Source organism: Ranitomeya imitator, chromosome 1 (assembly GCF_032444005.1).
Source record: "Ranitomeya imitator isolate aRanImi1 chromosome 1, aRanImi1.pri, whole genome shotgun sequence".
Lineage (NCBI taxonomy): Eukaryota > Metazoa > Chordata > Amphibia > Anura > Dendrobatidae > Ranitomeya > Ranitomeya imitator.
Window position 1 is genome coordinate 681,528,853 of NC_091282.1, and position 21,187 is coordinate 681,550,039.

Here is a 21,187-nt window from a genome sequence, read left to right on the forward strand (position 1 = left end):
TTGAAAAGTCAAATGGCGCTCCTTCGCTTCCGAGCTCTGTCATGTGGTTTACCCCCACATATGGGGTATCGGTGTACTCAGGACAAATTGTACAACAACTTTTGGGGTCCATTTTCTCCTGTTACCCTTGGTAAAATAAAACAAATTGGAGCTGAAGTAAATTTTTTGTGAAAAAAAAGTTAAATGTTCATTTTTATTTAAACATTCCAAAAATTCCTGTGAAGCACCAGAAGGGTTAATAAACTTCTTGAATATGGTTTTGAGCACCTTGAGGGGTGCAGTTTTTAGAATGGTGTCACACTTGGGTATTTTCTATCATATAGACCCCTCAAAGTGACTTCAAATGAGATGTGGTCCCTAAAAAAAAAATGGTGTTGTAAAAACGAGAAATTGCTGGTCAACTTTTAACCCTTATAACTCCCTAACAAAAAAAAAATTTTGTTCCAAAATTGTGCTGATGTAAAGTAGACATGTGGGAAATGTTACTTATTAAGTATTTTGTGTGACATATCTCTGTGATTTAATTGCATAAAAATTCAAAGTTGGAAAATTGCGAAATTTTCATAATTTTCGCCAAATTTCCGTTTTTTTCACAAATAAATGCCGGTACTATCAAAGAATTTTTACCACTATCATGAAGTACAATATGTCATGAGAAAACAATGTCAGAATCACTGGGATGCGTTGAAGCGTTCCAGAGTTATAACCTCATAAAGGGACAGTGGTCAGAATTGTAAAATTTGGCCCGGTCATTAAAGGGACACTGTCACCTGAATTTGGAGGGAACAATCTTCAGCCATGGAGGCGGGGTTTTTGTGTTTTTGATTCACCCTTTCCTTACCCGCTGGCTGCATGCTGGCTGCAATATTGGATTGAAGTTCATTCTCTGTCCTCCGTAGTACACGCCTGCACAAGGTGCAATCTTGCCTTGCGCAGGCATGTACTACGGAGGACAGAGAATGAACTTCAATCCAATATTGCAGCCAGCATGCAGCCAGCGGGTAAGGAAAGGGTGAATCAAAAACACAAAAACCCCGCCTCCATGGCTGAAGATTGTTCCCTCCAAATTCAGGTGACAGTGTCCCTTTAATGGAGTGCCAGAACCACCATCAGTACATGTATACAACACTAGTCTTTGTAAAGCAATCAATTATAATGTCAGGTCAGCCCCACATAGAATTGAATCACATGAACCTACTATTCCCAGTATGTCCTTAACAATGGTAAGAAAATGCTGTGAGTTGTTGTTACCAGCCATCATCATTTATTTTGCTCACTTATATAGCGCCATTAATTCCATAGCACTTTACAAACATCATTGGCACTGTCCCTATTGCGACACTCACACTCCAAATTCCCTATCAGTATGTCTTTGGAATGTGGGAGGAAACCGGAGAACGCAGAGGAAACCCATGCAGACACGGAGAGAACATACAAACTACTGGCAGATGTTGTCTGCTGCGGGATTTCAACCCAGGACCCCAGCGCTGCAATGTTAACTATTAAGCCACCGTTCTGCACTATTGTACTAATGAGACGTAGCCAGTATCATAAACATTTACATCCAGGTACCTTATAGGGGTACCTATCTATGAATGAAGTCATTCCCATCCCTTTTGTTTCCATGTAGTACAGATGCCATGATGAGATTTCAAGCCCAGAGCTCGTCTCTCCAGATTTCCCTCCCCTGTATCTTCAGCAGCACTTCCTGACACAGTGCCTTTAAAATAAAAGTATCATTATACTGCCTCAAAAACAAAAATATTTTTCATGCTGCTCCCCTGAATAAATATTTGCCGTCACTGTGCTTACTGCACAAAATATCCCCCCCCCCACACTGCTGCTCTCCATAATATCTCCCCCATACTGACCCTCTCTGCAGTACCCTCCCACACAGCACTTCTTTATTCAGTTCACCCCGATCTATGCTTACTGGTTACTAGGGTTGATGGTTGAGCTAAACGGGTCGGTCATTTTCATAAGTCGCCGACTTTTGGCAAAGTCGGGTTTCATGAAACCCGACCCGATCCCTGTGTTGGGTCGGCCATGCGGTACGCGACTTTCGCGCCAAAGTCGCATTTCAATGACGCGAAAAGCGCCATTTCTCAGCCAATGAAGGTGGACGCAGAGTGTGGGCAGCGTGATGACATAGGTCTCAGTCCCCACCATCTTAGAGAAGGGCATTGCAGTGATTGGCTTGCTTTCTGCGACGTCACAGGGGCTATAAAGGGGTGTTCCCGCCGACCGCCATCTTACTGCTGCTGATCTGAGCATAGGGAGAGGTTGCTGCCACTTCGTCAGAAGCAGGGATAGCGTTAGGCAGGGTACATTTACCCCCAAACCGCTTGTGCTGTAGCGATTTCCACTGTCCAACACCATCTTTTGTTTGCAGGGACAGTGGAGGCTACATTTATTTTTTTCCTCAGCGCTGTAGCTCATTGGGCTGCCCTAGAAGGCTCCCTGATAGCTGCATTGCTGTTTGTACACCTCTGTGCAAACCAACTGCTTTTTTCAAAGCACAAATCCTGTTGCTCCTTCCTTTCTGCACAGCTATCTTGTTTGTTTGTCCACACTTTTGATTTTTTTGTGCAGCAGTCCACTCCTTGTTATTGCTGCCTGCCATACTTTGCTGAGATTACTGCAGGGAGATAGTAATTGTAGGACAGTCCCTTTTTTTTTTTTTTTCGTTATATCTATTCAAGCCACTTTCTGCCACAGAAAATATACTCTAATACAGTGGCCCAGATTTATTCACTAGTCTCCCTGAAGAAAAAAAAAAAATAAAGGGTGCAGATTAAAATTGACAAATCTGCATCAGTGGCAGTCCTGTGTGTGGCATCTGTGTCTCATTTTCTGGCACAGAAAACATACAGCCTAACAGTGGGCCTGATTTCTTGCCAATTCTCACATAAATAAAAAAAAAAATAGTGGGAGATTAAGATTGGCATTTCTGCTTCGGTGCCAGTGCTGTGTGTGGCATCTGTCTCTAATTTTGTGCCACATTAAACCTAGTGTGTAACACTGCCAGATTTCTTTTAAATTCTCCCTGAAAAAAAAATAGTGGGAGATTAAGATTGGCATTTCTGCTTCAGTGCCAGTCCTGTGTGTGCCACCTGTCTCTAATTTTGTGCCACAGAAACCCTAGTGTGTAATACTGGGCCAGATTTTTTTTAAATTCTCCCTGAAAAAAAAAATAGTGGGAGATTAAGATTGGCATTTCTGCTTCGGTGCCAGTCCTGTGTGTGCCATCTGTCTCGAATTTTGTGCCACATTAAACCTAGTGTGTAACACTGGGCCAGATTTCTTTTAAATTCTCCCTGAAAAAAAATTGTGGGAGATTAAGATTGGCATTTCTGCTTCGGTGCCATTCCTGTGTGTGCCACCTGTCTCTAATTTTGTGCCACATTAAACCTAGTGTGTAACACTGGGCCAGATTTCTTTCAAATTCTCCCGGAAAAAAAAAATAGTGGGAGATTAAGATTGGCATTTCTGCTTCGGTGCCAGTCCTGTGTGTGCCACCTGTCTCTAATTTTGTGCCACATTAAACCTAGTGTGTAACACTGGGCCAGATTTCTTTTAAATTCTCCCTGAAAAAAAAAATAGTGGGAGATTACGATTGGCATTTCTGCTTCGGTGCCAGTCCTGTGTGTGCCACCTGTCTCTAATTTTGTGCCACATTAAACCTAGTGTGTAACACTGGGCCAGATTTTTGTCAAATTCTCCCTGGAAAAAAAAATAGTGGGAGATTAAGATTGCCATTACTGTTTCGGTGCCATTCCTGTGTGTGCCACCTGTCTCTAATTTTGTGCCACATTAAACCTAGTGTGTGACACTGGGGCAGATTTCTTTCAAATTCTCCCTGAAAAAAAAAATAGTGGGAGATTAAGATTGCCATTACTGCTTTGGTGCCATTCCTGTGTGTGCCACCTGTCTCTAATTTTGTGCCACATTAAACCTAGTGTGTAATACTGGGCCAGATTTCTTTTAAATTCTCCCTGGAAAAAAAAATAGTGGGAGATTAAGATTGGCATTACTGCTTTGGTGCCATTCCTGTGTGTGCCACCTGTCTCTAATTTTGTGCCACATTAAACCTAGTGTGTAACACTGGGCCAGATTTCTTTTAAATTCTCCCTGAAAAAAAAAATTGTGGGAGATTAAGATTGGCATTTCTGCTTCGGTGCCAGTCCTGTGTGTGCCACCTGTCTCTAATTTTGTGCCACATTAAACCTAGTGTGTAACACTGGGCCAGATTTTTGTCAAATTCTCCCTGGAAAAAAAAATAGTGGGAGATTAAGATTGCCATTACTGCTTCAGTGCCATTCCTGTGTGTGCCACCTGTCTCTAATTTTGTGCCACATTAAACCTAGTGTGTAACACTGGGCCAGATTTCTTTCAAATTCTCCCGGAAAAAAAAAATAGTGGGAGATTAAGATTGCCATTACTGCTTCGGTGCCATTCCTGTGTGTGCCACCTGTCTCTAATTTTGTGCCTCATTAAACCTAGTGTGTAATACTGGGCCAGATTTCTTTTAAATTCTCCCTGGAAAAAAAAATAGTGGGAGATTAAGATTGGCATTTCTGCTTCGGTGCCAGTCCTGTGTGTGCCACCTGTCTCTAATTTTGTGCCACATTAAACCTAGTGTGTAACACTGGGCCAGATTTTTGTCAAATTCTCCCTGGAAAAAAAAATTGTGGGAGATTAAGATTGCCATTACTGCTTCGGTGCCATTCCTGTGTGTGCCACCTGTCTCTAATTTTGTGCCACATTAAACCTAGTGTGTAACACTGGGCCAGATTTCTTTCAAATTCTCCCGGAAAAAAAAAATAGTGGGAGATTAAGATTGCCATTACTGCTTCGGTGCCATTCCTGTGTGTGCCACCTGTCTCTAATTTTGTGCCACATTAAACCTAGTGTGTAATACTGGGCCAGATTTCTTTTAAATTCTCCCTGAAAAAAAACAAATAGTGGGAGATTAAGATTGGCAATTCTGCCTCAGTGCCAGTGCTGTGTGTGGCATCTGTCTCTAATTTTGTGCCACAGAACATATACTGTATAAGAGTGGGCCACATTTCTTCAATATTCTCCCAGAAAAAATAAAAAGAGGGAGATTTTAATTGTTAGTGTCTGCATCAGTGTCAGTCCTGTTAGTGGCATATCTGTCTGCCACTGAAGCTGTGTACTGTTATACATTGGGCCTGATTTTCCCTGCAGTCTCACCCACCTATAAAGGGATATATAAATCCAACAGAAGTTTGAGTTCACCTTGTAACTGGTTTTACAGTAACAAATACCGTTAGTTTGGTTACGTTTTTCAAACAATGAGGAAGTCTGGTGGAAGAGGTCGTGGCCGTGGGCGGTCATTGCCAGCTGGTAATGATGGTAGTGGTGGTGGAGCATCAGGTGGTCGTGGGAAAAGCAATATAGCACCTAAGTCTCGAGTTGTTGAGCCAGGTTCGTCGTCTGGCTACACAAGGCCTCAAACGCTCCCTTTTCTGGGAGTAGGAAAACCGCTTTTAAAGCCGGAGCAGCAAGAACAAGTTTTGGCTTTCCTTGCTGACTCAGCCTCTAGCTCTTTCGCCCACCGTTTACCGCACCACCTGCAGTAAATGTGCAGGTTTCGTCGCCAGGCCAAAGCAGCCAGGGAATCACCAGGTTCGTGGTAGGAAACACTGCATGTAGGGCACCAGCAAGAATACCATCTCCAACCCTCTCTCAGTCTGCCATGTCCACCGGCACCCCCGCTAGTTCCACCATCTGCAGCTCTCCAGTCCAGCTCACCCTACATGAGACTCTCGTTAGGAAAAGGAAGTACTCATCCTCGCATCCGCATACACAGGGTTTGAACGCCCACATTGCTAGACTAATCTCATTAGAGATGATGCCCTACCGGTTAGTTGAAAGCGAAGCTTTCAAAGCCCTGATGGACTACGCTGTACCACGCTACGAGCTACCCAGTCGACACTTCTTTTCGAGAAAAGCCATCCCAGCCCTCCACCAGCATGTAAAAGACCGCATCGTCCATGCACTCAGGCAATCTGTGAGTATAAAGGTGCACCTGACAACAGATGCATGGACCAGTAGGCATGGCCAGGGACGTTACGTGTCCATCACAGCACACTGGGTTAATGTTGTGGATGTAGGGTCCACAGGGGACAGCAATATTGGGACAGTTCTGCCTAGCCCACGGTCTAGGAAACAGTTGACTGTAGGCGTTCGCCCCCCCTCCTCCTCCTCCTCGTCCTCCTGCAGAAGCGAGAGCTCGTCCACAGACCGCAGTCGCACGACCACTCCATCCGCAGCTGCCACTGTTGCACACGAGGTGTCCCATTATGGGACAGCTAATGGCAAGCATCAGCAGGCTGTATTGGCAATGAAGTGTTTGGGCGACAACAGACACACCGCGGAAGTTCTTGCAGAAAGAAACTCAGTCATGGCTGGGCACTGTACATCTTGAGGCAGGCAAGGTAGTGAGTGATAACGGAAGGAACTTTATGGCTGCCATAGCCCTTTCACAACTGAAACACATTCCTTGCCTGGCTCACACCTTAAACCTGGTGGTGCAGTGCTTCCTGAAAAGTTATCCGGGGTTACCCGACCTGCTCCTCAAAGTGCGCAGACTTTGCGCGCATATCCGCCGTTCGCCCGCACACTCCAGCCGTATGCAGAACCATCAGCGGTCTTTGAACCTTCCCCAGCATCGCCTAATCATCGACGTTGCAACAAGGTGGAACTCCACACTGCACATGCTTCAGAGACTGTGCGAACAGAGGCGTGCTGTTATGTATTTGTGGGAGGATACACATACACGGGCAGGCAGTTGGATGGCAGACATGGAGTTGTCAGGTGTGCAGTGGTCGAAGCTACAAGACCTGTGTCAAGTCCTTCAGTGTTTTGAGGAATGCGCACGGCTGGTTAGTGCAGACAACGCCATAATAAGCATGAGCATCCCCCTAATGCGTCTGCTGATGCAAAGTTTGACGCACATAAAGGAGCAGGCGTCTGCAGCCGAGGAAGAGGATAGCCTTGATGACAGTCAGCCATTGTCTGGTCAGGGCAGTCTACAGGACGAGGTAGAGGAGGAGGACGAGGAGGATGATGGGGATGAGTATTTTTTGAATGAGGAAGCTTCTCAGGGGCCAATAGAAACTGTTGGCGTTGCAAGGCCGGGTTCAGGTTTTTTGAGGGAGACAAGTGACGTAGACTTGCCTGAAACTGCCCCTCAACCCAGCACAACCGCAGATTTCACAACTGGAACTTTGGCCCACATGGCAGATTATGCCTTACGTATCCTCAAAAGGGACCCACGCATTATTAAAATGATGACCGATGACGATTACTGGTTGGCCTGCCTCCTTGATCCTCGCTATAAAGGCAAAATATGATGCCACATGAGAACCTCGAACAAATATTAGCAACCAAACAAGCAACTCTGGTAGACCGTTTGATTCAGGCATTACCAGCACACAGCGCCGGTGATGGTTCTCACACGAGGTGCAGGGGGCAACAGGGCAGAGGTGTTAGAGGTGCACAAATCAGAAGTGGCGTTGGACAGAGGGGTTTTCTGACCAGGTTGTGGAGTGATTTCGCAATGACCGCAGACAGGACAGGTATTGCAGCATCAATTCAAAGTGACAGGAGACAACATTTGTCCAGTATGGTTACTAACTATTTTTCATCCCTTATCGATGTTCTCCCTCAACCATCATTCCCATTTGATTACTGGGCATCCAAAATAGACACCTGGCCTGAATTGGCCGAATATGCATTGCAGGAGCTTGCTTGCCCAGCAGCTAGTGTGCTATCAGAAAGAGTATTCAGTGCTGCTGGTTCAAAATTGACCGAAAAAGGACTCGTCTGGCTACCCAAAATGTTGATGATCTAACCTTCATTAAAATGAACCACTCATGGATTTCGAATTATTTTGCCCCACCTTTCCCGGCTGACACCTAGCTTTCCTATAAAAAGGTCTTGCTTGTGGACTGGTCTTACTGACTGTTCCAATCTCTTAATCTGCAGCAGCTGTTTGTCCAGCATACGACATGTTTACACCTCCCTAAATGCGCTAACTCCCCCCCACGAGGCCGTGGTCTCGCCACTTGGCACAAGCACCCGTGAGAGTGCCGTTTGTCTGAAGAGGTGGGTGTGCCCGCTTTTGGCCAACGGAACTGTCACTGGGTCCCTCATAGTACAATAAAGTGTCTCTGGCGGTGGTGGCGCGCAACCAACGTCAGACACACCGTTGTAACATGAAGGGCCCTGCGCCTGTACCGCCTGCCACAAGAGAGTTTCCCCCCCAGCTCAAACAGTGCTCTACCAATTGCAAAATTATCTCTCACAGCTCCACCAATGTTTAGTCTATGCGCTGACATCCTTCAATGCCTGGCACTGACAATACCAATTTGTTGACATGTATGATGCTAGTTAAAATAGTCAGGGTCAGTGTCCTATATTGACACCAGTAAATACTTAGCGGCGCCAAATTACTATGTCTGAAACTCAGCAGAGGAACCCACCCCTGTACCTAAGTATGCCACCCTTTTGTTTTTTGGTTTAGTTGTTTTGAGAGACATTAACATCTATTTATTTTTGGGGAGTACTAACTGTGTCAGACACTCCTTCCAATCGTCCTCCGCTGAACAAACCAATGCTGCCTGTGTACCCCTGCAAGATAATTCAAACTGCATTGAGCCTAATTTTTTTTATTTTAGGACTACTAAGTCTGTCTGCGGTCCCTCCTTCCAATAGTCCTCCGCTGACCACATCAATGCCGACCGTGTACCCATGGAACCTATTTAAAAGTGCATAGAGCCTACTTTCTTTATTGTAGGTCTACTAAGTCTGTCTGCGGTCCATCCTTCCATTTGTCCTCCACTGAGCACACCAATGCCGACCGTGTACCAATGTACCTTTTTTTCAACCTGCAGTGAGCCATCTTTGTGGTGTAAGGCCTACTAGCAGTGTCTGTCTGCGCCACTTAATACAGCTGTTCTCCTCTAAAAATAAAAAAAGGCTGGTTTTCAGCCTGTCAGAATTATAAAACTGCATTGGGGCCACAAGTTTCGTTGTGGTCTACAAACTGATTCATCCGCTCCAAGGTGTTCTCCAGGTTGCCTTTCCTGAGCTTCAATCTTCAGGCTCTTGTTAAATAGTTTTGTAATGGAACAACTGCAGTGGGGCTACTAGTTGGGTTGGGGCCTACTACCAGTGTCTGCTGCACCAAGGTGTTCTCCTGGTTGCCTTTCATGAGCTTCAATCTTCAGGCTCTTGTTAGGCTACGTTCACATTGGCGTTCCGCCAATGTGCGTCGCTGTTGCGCCGGCGACGCAGCGGCGACGCAGCGGCGACGCGCCCCTATGTTTAACATAGGGGACGCGTGCGTCGTTTTGGTGGCGTTTTTCGCCATGTGCGTCATTTCCGACGCTAGCGTCGGACGCAAGGAAACGCTACATGTAGCATTTTCTGTGCGTCCGATTTTCATCGGAAAACGACGCACGCGTCTCAAAACGCGCGCGTTTTTGCGCGCGTTTGCGTGCGTTTTAGCGTGCGTCGCACGTTGCGTCGCCGACGCACGGCGGCGCAACGCTAATGTGAACGTAGCCTTAAATAGTTTTTTAATGGAACAACTGCAGTGGGGCTACTAGTTGGGTTGGGGCCTACTACCAGTGTATGCCGCTCCAAGGTGTTCTCCAGGTTGCCTTTCCTGAGCTTCAATCTTCAGGCTCATGTTAAATAGTTTTTTAATGGAACAACTGCAGTGGGGCTACTAGTTGGGTTGGGGCCTACTACCAGTGTCTGCCGCTCCAAGGTGTTCTCCAGGTTGCCTTTCCTGAGCTTCAATCTTCAGGCTCTTGTTAAATAGTTTTTTAACCCCTTCATGACCTTGGGATTTTTTGTTTTTCCGTGTTCGTTTTTCGCTCCCCTCCTTCCCAGAGCCATACCTTTTTTATTTTTCCGTCAATTTGGCCATGTGAGGGCTTATTTTTTGCGGGACGAGTTGTACTTTTGAACGACATCATTGGTTTTAGCATGTCGTGTACTAGAAAACGGGAAAAAAATTCCAAGTGCGGTGAAATTGCAAAAAAAGTGCAGTCCCACACTTGTTTTTTGTTTGGCTTTTTTGCTAGGTTCACTAGTTTTTTCCCGCAGCATGTGCACAGCGTTTTTTGTTTCCCATAAGCTTACATTGAACTGTAAACTCATGGGAAACTGCTGAGGATCCGCAGCGGCGGAAACGCTGCGGATCCGCAGCAAAATCCGCATCGTGTGCACATAGCCTTAATATCCAAAAGTGCACAACATAGATGACTTATAGTAATTTCTTCATGCGTCTAAGAGATATTTTGAGGCACATCATTTGTTATTGCTGAATCGGTTTGACCTTTGCAGGACATTTCAGCATGTTATCTGTTGCACTTTATCTGTTTCCTTTAGCTCCTATTATCTGTGATGCCAGTTGGGCCCTTCCATTATACCCTAAGTGACAATTTTTGTATCCACGATTGAGTACATTATAATCTTGTGGCTCAGTGTGATATCTACCTGACAGGCTGTCAGTCATTAATGTATTAAAGTAATTACTTTGACATATTACCTAGTTTTGGAACACTCAGGGCTTGCTAGGGTCAGCTTTCACTTAGCGGGGGCGCCAGGTGTGTACTTACCTAAGGGTGCCAACTTCCATGGTTTAGGTAAGGCTGAGATCAGGTGTCATGAGTGTGTCATGTCCTACTGGGAGATCTGGGGGTAGAAGATCACTACATATTCTGAATGGCGGATCTTCCATTTAGGCCGGTGTCTCACTTGCAACTGCAATGCGAGAAACTGGCTCGAGTCTCTCGCCTCAATACCCGGCACTGCTGCTGGCACTCGGGACCGGAGTGTGCGGCTGCATGTATTTCTATGCAGCTGAGTCAGTAATCACTGCACTCACTGCACTCATATCAGGACGGATTTTGCTTCAAGTGAAATTTATTAGAAAATTTAATAGGTGATAAGCAACAGGTAATTAGACGTTTCGGCCACACTGTGGCCTTGATCACAATGTCGCTGAAAAAAATGAAAAAATATATACATTATAATACAATATATACAAACCAGGTAAAAATATACATATACAGTATACAAAGAGATTGAATCATGTCACAGAGAAAAGCGCACAAGTGAAACTGACCATCTATTGATCATAGTTAGGTATGGGAACAAAACTCACTGGGTGTATAGACATGACACAGATAGGAGAAAATACACTAGGCACAGTATCCAACATCGACAATGGCCCACTAGTCACCATTGACACCTTAGGCCTACGTAACCCGAGCAGCTTCATGCCACCTAAAACCAACCACGTGGTCGAGACCTTTATCGATTATGGGAACAAAACTCACTGGGTGTATAGACATGACACAGATAGGAGAAAAGGAGCCGAAAATACTGATGTAAATTGTATAACCGTAGTAAGATGGAAGAATAGGTGGCGAGAAATGTAAACACGGACATACCGTTGCAAGAATTGTGTCAATCGTATTTGTATAGTCCCATCAGGGGAAAAAAGATACTGTTCAGTATGTCCTGTTGGGGATAGCAAAGTACTGTAATAAATTGTGAGAACCCCACAGTAGAATAGTGTTGTATCCAAAATATGTGGATGTAGGGAAATAAGGAAGGGGGCAGGGGGGGGTATGGGGAAAAAAAGAGGGGGGAGGGAAGAAAAAGGACATGTATATGACGGGGAGCACTTACACTAATAGCCACCTTGGAGAGGCATATGTTGTGGCTAGGGTATATAGAACATTGGTAACACGAAGGCTGCCGTCACACTAGCAGTATTAGGTCAGTATTTTACATCAGTATTTGTAAGCCAAAACCAGGAGTGGAACAATTAGAGGAAAAGTATAATAGAACCATATGCACCACTTGTGCATTTATCACCCACTCCTGGGAAGGTAAAAAGGAACAATACTTAACCGCACATAAGGTGGGCTTACATCATGAGAGTCACGTAGTGCTTGGAATTGTAGCTGTACAAGCCGACGTTGGTGGCAAAGTGGGAGGGCTGGCAGGTGTGCGCCCAAGGAGAAGGAGGAAGCGGCAGTGAGCGGAGCTCCCTGTTTAATGGCGCGTCGGCCGGTCAGGTGACCGGAAGTCATGATGAACGTCGGCGCGTGCGCAGAAGCCCAGCGTTGGATCAGTGTAATGCGTCTGTTTATGTGTTGCCATGAAAGCGTAGGTGGAAGGCGAGCTGATGCGGTGACGTGGTGTGTGTAGTAAGAGCCAGGGAGAGGAGGGGCTGTTGGTATCAGGAGGCTGCGTAATGGATGGTTGTGAGGAGGTAAACAGAGCCTGGGGCCAATGTTAATCAAGAAATATCACTGATAGATACACGGAGTGGAACAAGTAAATAATAACATAGGAACATGCTAAATAGATCGTGGACCGGAGAATGAAGGCAACCAAATAGGCATAATAAACAGGGCAATATATATGGACACAGATCGGCAGAATAAATAAATTAATAAATACAAATAAAATGAGGAAATTAAATAATGAATGAAACAATCAATAAATAAGCATAATAAACAGGGCATTACATATGGATACAGATGGGGAAAAATAAATAGATAATCAATGGTCAAAGTATAAATAAAATGAGATGATCAGTAGGATGAAGGTATAAAACAAAAAAAAAAGGAAATCCAATGGTGAAATATTGAAACTAGTTTTGCAAAACAGAAATCAAACAAACATGTAGGAGTCCAAACCAAATTAAAATGAAATGAATAGAAGGGGAGAATAAGCATAGAAAAATGAAGGGGGAAAAAAAAGGGGAGGGGGGAAAGGGGGTGGCGGAGGGGTCGAAGGGGGTTGAAGCGATTTATCTTACCATCTCGGCTACGTACATGGGTCGTGACTACATGAACTCAATTGATCTAGGAGAAAAAAATTAAAGTTCTTATTATATTAACCAATCCATATTGCAGTTGAGACCCCTAGGATGAAGAGTGTGGAGGGTGTATATAAAATCAGTTTCACGTTGTTTTAACAGCTTAATATGATTCCCGCCCCTTCTAGGTTTTGGGACTTTTTCTAATATCTGGAACCTGAGTTGGGCCACGTTATGTTTAGCTTCCTTAACCCCTTCCCGACCCATGACGCCACGTAGGCGTCATGAAAGTCGGTGCCAATCCGACCCATGACGCCTATGTGGCGTCATGGAAAGATCGCGTCCCTGCAGATCGGGTGAAAGGGTTAACTCCCATTTCACCCGATCTGCAGGGACAGGGGGAGTGGTAGTTTAGCCCAGGGGGGGGTGGCTTCACCCCCTCGTGGCTACGATCGCTCTGATTGGCTGTTGAAAGTGAAACTGCCAATCAGAGCGATTTGTAATATTTCACCTATTATAACTGGTGAAATATTACAATCCAGCCATGGCCGATGCTGCAATATCATCGGCCATGGCTGGAAACATTAATGTGCCCCCACCCTACCCCACCGATCGCCCCCCCCAGCCCCCGATCTGTCCGGTACACTGCTCCGGCTCCCCTCCGTCCTGTGCTCCGCTCCCCCCGTGCTCTTGTCCGCACTGTCATGATCCCAATGGCAGGGGATCACAAAAGGACAAGCACAAAAACAAAACAAGCTCTAGGGTAATGGAACCTGAGCTGACCGCGATCCTGAACCTAAACACACAACTAGCAGTAGCCGGGGAACGTGCCTACGATGATTCCTAGACGTCTCGCGCCAGCCGAAGGATTAACTTCCCCTATTAGAAGAAACACAGACCTCACTTGCCTCCAGAGAAACACCCCACAGAAATAGCAGCCCCCCACATGTAATAACGGTGAAATGAGAGGAAAGCACATACGTAGTTATGAAAATAGAATCAGCAAAAATGAGGCCCGCTAAAGCTAGATAGCAGAGGATACAAAAGTGAACTGCGCGGTCAGCGAAAAACCCTTCAAAAAACCATCCTGAAATTACTTGAACTCATGTGCCAACTCATGGAACATGAGGAGTAATTTCAGCCCACTAGAGCAACCAGCAGCAAGGAATCACATATCTGCAAGCTGGACTAAGACAAAAATAAAGCAAAACGTGGAACAGGAAAATCAAAACTTAGCTTGTCCTGAAGATAACAGACGCAGGGAGCAGAGGTAAAAATACACGCTGATTACATTGATAGCCGGCGAGGAAATGACAAAAAAGCCAGGTTAAATAGGAAACTCCCATAACCTGATGGAACAGGTGGACACCAGAGACCGCAGAGAACACAAGTCACCCAGTACCATCAGTAACCACCAGAGGGAGCCCAAAAACAGAACTCACAACAGTACCCCCCCCTTGAGGAGGGGTCACCGAACCCTCACGAGAACCACCAGGGCGACCAGGATGAGCCCTATGAAAAGCACGGACCAAATCGGCAGCATGAACATCAGAGGCAATCACCCAAGAATTATTCTCCTGACCATAACCCTTCCACTTGACCAAATACTGGAGTTTCCGTCTGGAAACACGAGAATCCAAGATCTTCTCCACAACATACTCCAATTCACCCTCCACCAGCACCGTAGCAGGAGGCTCAAGCGAAGGAACAACAGGTACCTCATACTTCTGCAACAACGACCGATGGAACACATTATGAATAGCAAACGATGCCGGGAGATCCAAACGAAACGACACAGGGTTAAGAATTTCCAAGATCCTATAGGGACCGATGAACCGAGGCTTGAACTTAGGAGAAGAGACCTTCATAGGAACAAAACGAGAAGACAACCACAACAAGTCCCCAACAAGAAGTCGAGGACCCACGCGGCGACGGCGATTAGCAAACTGCTGAGCCCTCTCCTGGGACAACTTCAAATTGTCCACCACATGACTCCAAATCTGATGCAACCTATCCACCACCATGTCCACTCCAGGACAATCAGAAGGCTCCACCTGACCAGAGGAAAAACGAGGATGAAACCCCGAATTACAAAAGAAAGGAGAAACCAAGGTAGCAGAACTAGCCCGATTATTAAGGGCAAACTCGGCAAGCGGCAAAAAGGAAACCCAGTCATCTTGATCAGCAGAAACAAAACACCTTAAATAAGTTTCTAAAGTCTGATTAGTTTGTTCCGTCTGGCCATTCGTCTGAGGATGGAATGCAGACGAAAAGGACAAATCAATGCCCATCTTAGCACAGAACGTCCGCCAAAATCTAGACACAAACTGGGATCCCCTGTCAGAAACGATGTTCTCCGGAATGCCATGCAAACGGACCACGTTTTGAAAAAACAGAGGGACCAACTCAGAGGAGGAAGGTAACTTAGGCAAGGGTACCAGATGAACCATCTTAGAAAAGCGGTCACGCACAACCCATATGACGGACATTTTTTGAGAGACAGGGAGATCCGAAATAAAGTCCATGGAAATGTGCGTCCAAGGCCTCTTCGGGATAGGCAAAGGTGACAACAATCCACTGGCCCGAGAACAGCAAGGCTTAGCCCGAGCGCAAACTCCACAAGACTGCACGAAAGAACGCACATCCCTCGACAAGGAAGGCCACCAAAAAGACCTGGCCACCAAGTCTCTAGTACCAAATATTCCAGGATGACCTGCCAACACAGAAGAATGGACCTCGGAGATGACTCTACTGGTCCAATTATCCGGAACAAACAGTCTTTCCGGCGGACAACGATCAGGTTTATCCGCCCGAAACTCCTGCAAAGCACGTCGCAAGTCTGGGGAGACAGCCGACAAAATCACCCCATCCCTAAGGATACCAGTGGGCTCAGAATTTCCAGGGGAGTCAGGCACAAAACTCTTAGAAAGAGCATCCGCCATCACATTCTTTGAACCTGGCAGGTATGAAACCACAAAATTGAAACGGGAGAAAAACAGTGACCAACGAGCCTGTCTAGGATTCAGACGCTTGGCAGACTCAAGGTACATCAGATTTTTGTGATCAGTCAAGACCACCACACGATGTCTAGCACCCTCAAGCCAATGACGCCACTCCTCAAATGCCCACTTCATGGCCAAAAGCTCCCGATTACCAACATCATAATTCCGTTCAGCGGGCGAAAATTTTCTAGAAAAGAACGCACATGGCTTCATCACTGAGCCATCGGAGCTTCTCTGTGACAAAACCGCCCCCGCTCCGATCTCGGAAGCATCAACCTCAACCTGAAAAGGAAGCGACGTATCTGGCTGACGCAACACAGGAGCAGAAGAAAACCGGCGCTTAAGTTCCTGAAAGGCCTCCACAGCCGCAGGAGACCAATCAGTAACATCAGCACCCTTCTTAGTCAAATCCGTCAAAGGCTTAACAACACTAGAAAAATTAGTTATGAAGCGACGATAAAAATTAGCAAAGCCCAAGAACTTCTGTAGACTCTTAAGAGATGTAGGCTGCGTCCAGTCACAAATAGCCTGAACCTTGACGGGATCCATCTCAATAGTAGAAGGGGAAAAAATATACCCCAAAAAAGAAATCTTCTGGACTCCAAAGAGACATTTAGAACCCTTTACAAACAAAGAATTGGCCCGCAGGACCTGAAACACCTTCCTGACCTGCTGAACATGAGACTCCCAGTCATCAGAAAAAACCAAAACATCATCCAAATACACGATAATAAATTTATCCAGATATTCACGGAAAATATCGTGCATAAAAGACTGGAAGACAGAAGGAGCATTAGAAAGTCCAAAAGGCATCACCAAATACTCGAAATGGCCCTCAGGCGTATTAAATGCGGTTTTCCACTCATCACCCTGCCTTATCCGCACAAGATTATACGCACCCTGAAGATCAATCTTAGTGAACCATTTAGCCCCCTTAATGCGAGCGAACAAATCAGTCAACAATGGCAAAGGATACTGATATTTGACTGTAATCTTATTCAAAAGACGATAATCTATGCAAGGCCTCAAGGAACCATCTTTTTTGGCCACGAAAAAAAAACCTGCTCCCAAAGGGGACGAAGATGGACGGATATGTCCCTTTTCCAAAGACTCCTTAACATAATTCCGCATAGCAGCATGCTCTGGCACTGACAGATTGAACAAACGACCTTTAGGGAATTTTCTGCCAGGAATCAAATCTATAGCACAATCGCAATCCCTGTGAGGAGGAAGCGAACTGAGTTTAGGCTCCTCAAAAACCTCCCGATAATCAGACAAAAATACCGGGACCTCAGAAGGAGTAGATGAAGCGATAGAAATCGGAGATGCATCATCATGAACCCCCTGACATCCCCAGCTTAACACAGACATTGTTTTCCAGTCCAGGACTGGGTTATGAGTTTGTAACCATGGCAGACCAAGCACTAAGACATCATGTAAATTATACAGTACCAGGAAGCGAATCACCTCCTGATGAACGGGAGTCATACGCATGGTCACTTGTGTCCAGTACTGAGGTTTATTCATAGCCAAAGGTGTAGAGTCAATTCCTTTCAAAGGAATAGGAACTTCCAGAGGTTCCAGACTAAACCCACAGCGATTGGCAAATGACCAATCCATAAGACTCAGGGCAGCGCCTGAATCCACATAGGCATCGACGGAAATGGATGATAATGAACAAATCAGAGTCACAGACAGAATGAACTTAGACTGTAAAGTACCAATGGCAACAGACTTATCAACCTTTTTTGTGCGTTTAGAGCATGCTGATATAACATGAGCTGAATCACCACAATAAAAACACAATCCATTTTTCCGCCTATAATTTTGCCGTTCACTTCTGGACTGAATTCTATCACATTGCATTATCTCAGGTGCCTGTTCAGAAGACACCGCCAAATGGTGCACAGGTTTGCGCTCCCGTAAACGCCGATCAATCTGAATAGCCATAGTCATGGACTCATTCAGACCTGTAGGCGCCGGGAACCCCACCATAACATCTTTAATGGCCTCAGAAAGGCCATCTCTGAATTTTGCAGCCAGAGCGCACTCATTCCACTGAGTAAGCACCGACCATTTCCGAAATTTCTGACAATATATTTCTGCTTCATCTTGCCCCTGAGAGAGAGCCAATAAAGCTTTTTCAGCCTGAATCTCTAGGTTAGGTTCCTCATAGAGCAAACCCAATGCCAGAAAAAACGCATCCACATTGAGCAACGCAGGATCCCCTGGTGCCAATGCAAATGCCCAATTCTGAGGGTCACCCCGCAGGAAAGATATAACAATCTTGACCTGCTGAGCAGGGTCTCCAGAGGAGTGAGATTTCAAGGAAAGAAACAACTTGCAATTGTTCCTAAAATTCAGAAAACTAGATCTATCTCCAGAAAAAAACTCTGGGATAGGAATTCTAGGTTCAGACATAGGCATATGTACAACAAAATCTTGTATATTTTGAACCTTAGCAGCAAGATTATTCAGGCTGGAAGCCAAACTCTGGACGTCCATGATAAACAGCTGAGGTCAGAGCCATTCAAGGATTAAGAGGAGGAAAGAAGCAGCCAAGCTGCAATTAAGGCTAGGCAGCAAACACTGAGGAGGGGAAAAAAAAAAAAAAAACCTCCTCAGACTACTTTTCCTCCTACTTCAGCCAAAACGATGACTAATTTTTTTTTGGCCGGCTATACTGTCATGATCCCAATGGCAGGGGATCACAAAAGGACAAGCACAAAAACAAAACAAGCTCTAGGGTAATGGAACCTGAGCTGACCGCGATCCTGAACCTAAACACACAACTAGCAGTAGCCGGGGAACGTGCCTACGATGATTCCTAGACGTCTCGCGCCAGCCGAAGGATTAACTTCCCCTATTAGAAGAAACACAGACCTCACTTGCCTCCAGAGAAACACCCCACAGAAATAGCAGCCCCCCACATGTAATAACGGTGAAATGAGAGGAAAGCACATACGTAGTTATGAAAATAGAATCAGCAAAAATGAGGCCGGCTAAAGCTAGATAGCAGAGGATACAAAAGTGAACTGCGCGGTCAGCGAAAAACCCTTCAAAAAACCATCCTGAAATTACTTGAACTCATGTGCCAACTCATGGAACATGAGGAGTAATTTCAGCCCACTAGAGCAACCAGCAGCAAGGAATCACATATCTGCAAGCTGGACTAAGACAAAAATAAAGCAAAACGTGGAACAGGAAAATCAAAACTTAGCTTGTCCTGAAGATAACAGACGCAGGGAGCAGAGGTAAAAAGACACGCTGATTACATTGATAGCCGGCGAGGAAATGACAAAAAAGCCAGGTTAAATAGGAAACTCCCATAACCTGATGGAACAGGTGGACACCAGAGACCGCAGAGAACACAAGTCACCCAGTACCATCAGTAACCACCAGAGGGAGCCCAAAAACAGAACTCACAACACCGCTCCCCCCGTGCTTCAATCACCCCCCCGTGCTCCAATCACCCCCACTGCACTCCGATCCACCCCCTCCGTGCTCCGTTCCACCCCCCCGTGCTCCGTTCCACCCCCCCGTGCTCCGTTCCACCCCTCTCGCGCTCCGATTAACCCCCCCATGCTCCGATCCCCCCCCCGTGCTCCCCCCCTACCCCATCATACTTACCGATCCTGCTGGGGTCCGTCCGCCTTCTCCCCGGGTGCCGCCATCTTCCAAAATGGCGGGCGCAGTGCGCCCGCCGAATCTGCCGGCCGGCAGATTCGTTCCAAAGTACATTTTGATCACTGAGATATAATCTATCTCAGTGATCAAGATAAAAAAAATAATAAATGACCCCCCCCCTTTGTCACCCCCATAGGTAGGGACAATAAAAAAATAAAGAAATTTTTTTTTCCACTAATGTTAGAATAGGGTTAGGGGTAGGGTTAGGGCTAGGGTTAGGGTTAGGGGTAGGGTTAGGGGTAGGGTTAGGGGTAGGGTTAGGAGTAGGGTTAGGGCTAGGGGTAGGGTTAGGGTTAGGGGTAGGGTTAGGGGTAGGGTTAGGAGTAGGGTTAGGGGTAGGGTTAGGGGTAGGGTTAGGGGTAGGGTTTCGGTATGTGCACACGTATTCTGGTCCTCTGCGGATTTTTTCGCTGCGGATTTGATAAATCCGCAGTGCTAAACCGCTGCTGATTTATGGCGGATTTACCGCGTTTTTTCTGCACATTTCACTGCGGTTTTACAACTGCGATTTTCTATTTGAGCAGTTGTAAAACCGCTGCGGAATCCGCACAAAGAAGTGACATGCTGCGGAATGTAAACCGCTGCGTTTCCGTGCAGTTTTTCCGCAGCATGTGTACAGCGATTTTTGTTTCCCATATGTTTACATTGAACTGTAAACTCATGGGAAACTGCTGCGGATCCGCAGCGTTTTCCGCAGCGTGTGCACATACCTTTAGAATTAGGCCATGTGCACACGGTGCGGATTTGGCTGCGGATCCGCAGTGGATTGGCCGCTGCGGATTCGCAGCAGTATTCCATCAGGTTTACAGTACCATGTAAACCTATGGAAAACCAAATCCACTGTGCCCATGGTGCGGAAAATACCGCGCGGAAACGCTGCGTTATATTTTCCGCAGCATGTCAATTCTTTGTGCGGATTCCGCAGCGTTTTACACCTGTTCCTCAATATGAATCCGCAGGTGAAATCCGCACAAAAAACACTGGAAATCCGCGGAAAATCCGCAGGTAAAACGCAGTGCCTTTTACCCGCGGATTTTTCAAAAATGATGCTGAAAAATCTCACACGAATCCGCAACGTGGGCACATAGCCTTAGGGTTAGGGTTGGAATTAGGGTTGTGGTTAGGGGTGTATTGTGGTTAGGGTTGTGATTAGGGTTATGGCTACAGTTGGGATTAGGGTTAGGAGTGTGGGGGGGTTAGTGTTGGAGGTAGAATTGAGGGGTTACCACTGTTTAGGCACATCAGGGGTCTCCAAACGCAACATGGCACCACCATTGATTCCAACCAATCTCGTATTCAAAAAGTCAAATGGTGCTCCCTCAATTCCGAGCCCTGACGTGTGCCCAAACAGTGGTTTACCCCCACATATGGGGTACCAGCATACTCAGGACATACTGCGCAACAATTACTGGGGTCCAATTTCTCCTGTTACCCTTGTGAAAATAAAAAAATGCTTGCTAAAACATCATTTTTGAGGAAAGAAAAATGATTTATTATTTTCACGGCTCTACGTTGTAAACGTCTGTGAAGCACTTGGGGGTTCAAAGTGCTCACCACATATCTAGATAAGTTCCTTGGGGGGTCTAGTTTCTAAAATGGGTTCACTTGTGGGGGGTTT

At 45.9% G+C, this 21,187-nt stretch overlaps 1 long non-coding RNA gene across 1 annotated transcript in view; it reads left to right on the forward strand.

Annotated features, from left to right (window-relative positions):
* LOC138658034 (uncharacterized) overlaps positions 1-21,187 on the forward strand; it is a 90,857-nt gene that overhangs the window by 10,303 nt on the left and 59,367 nt on the right. The window lies entirely within an intron of this gene.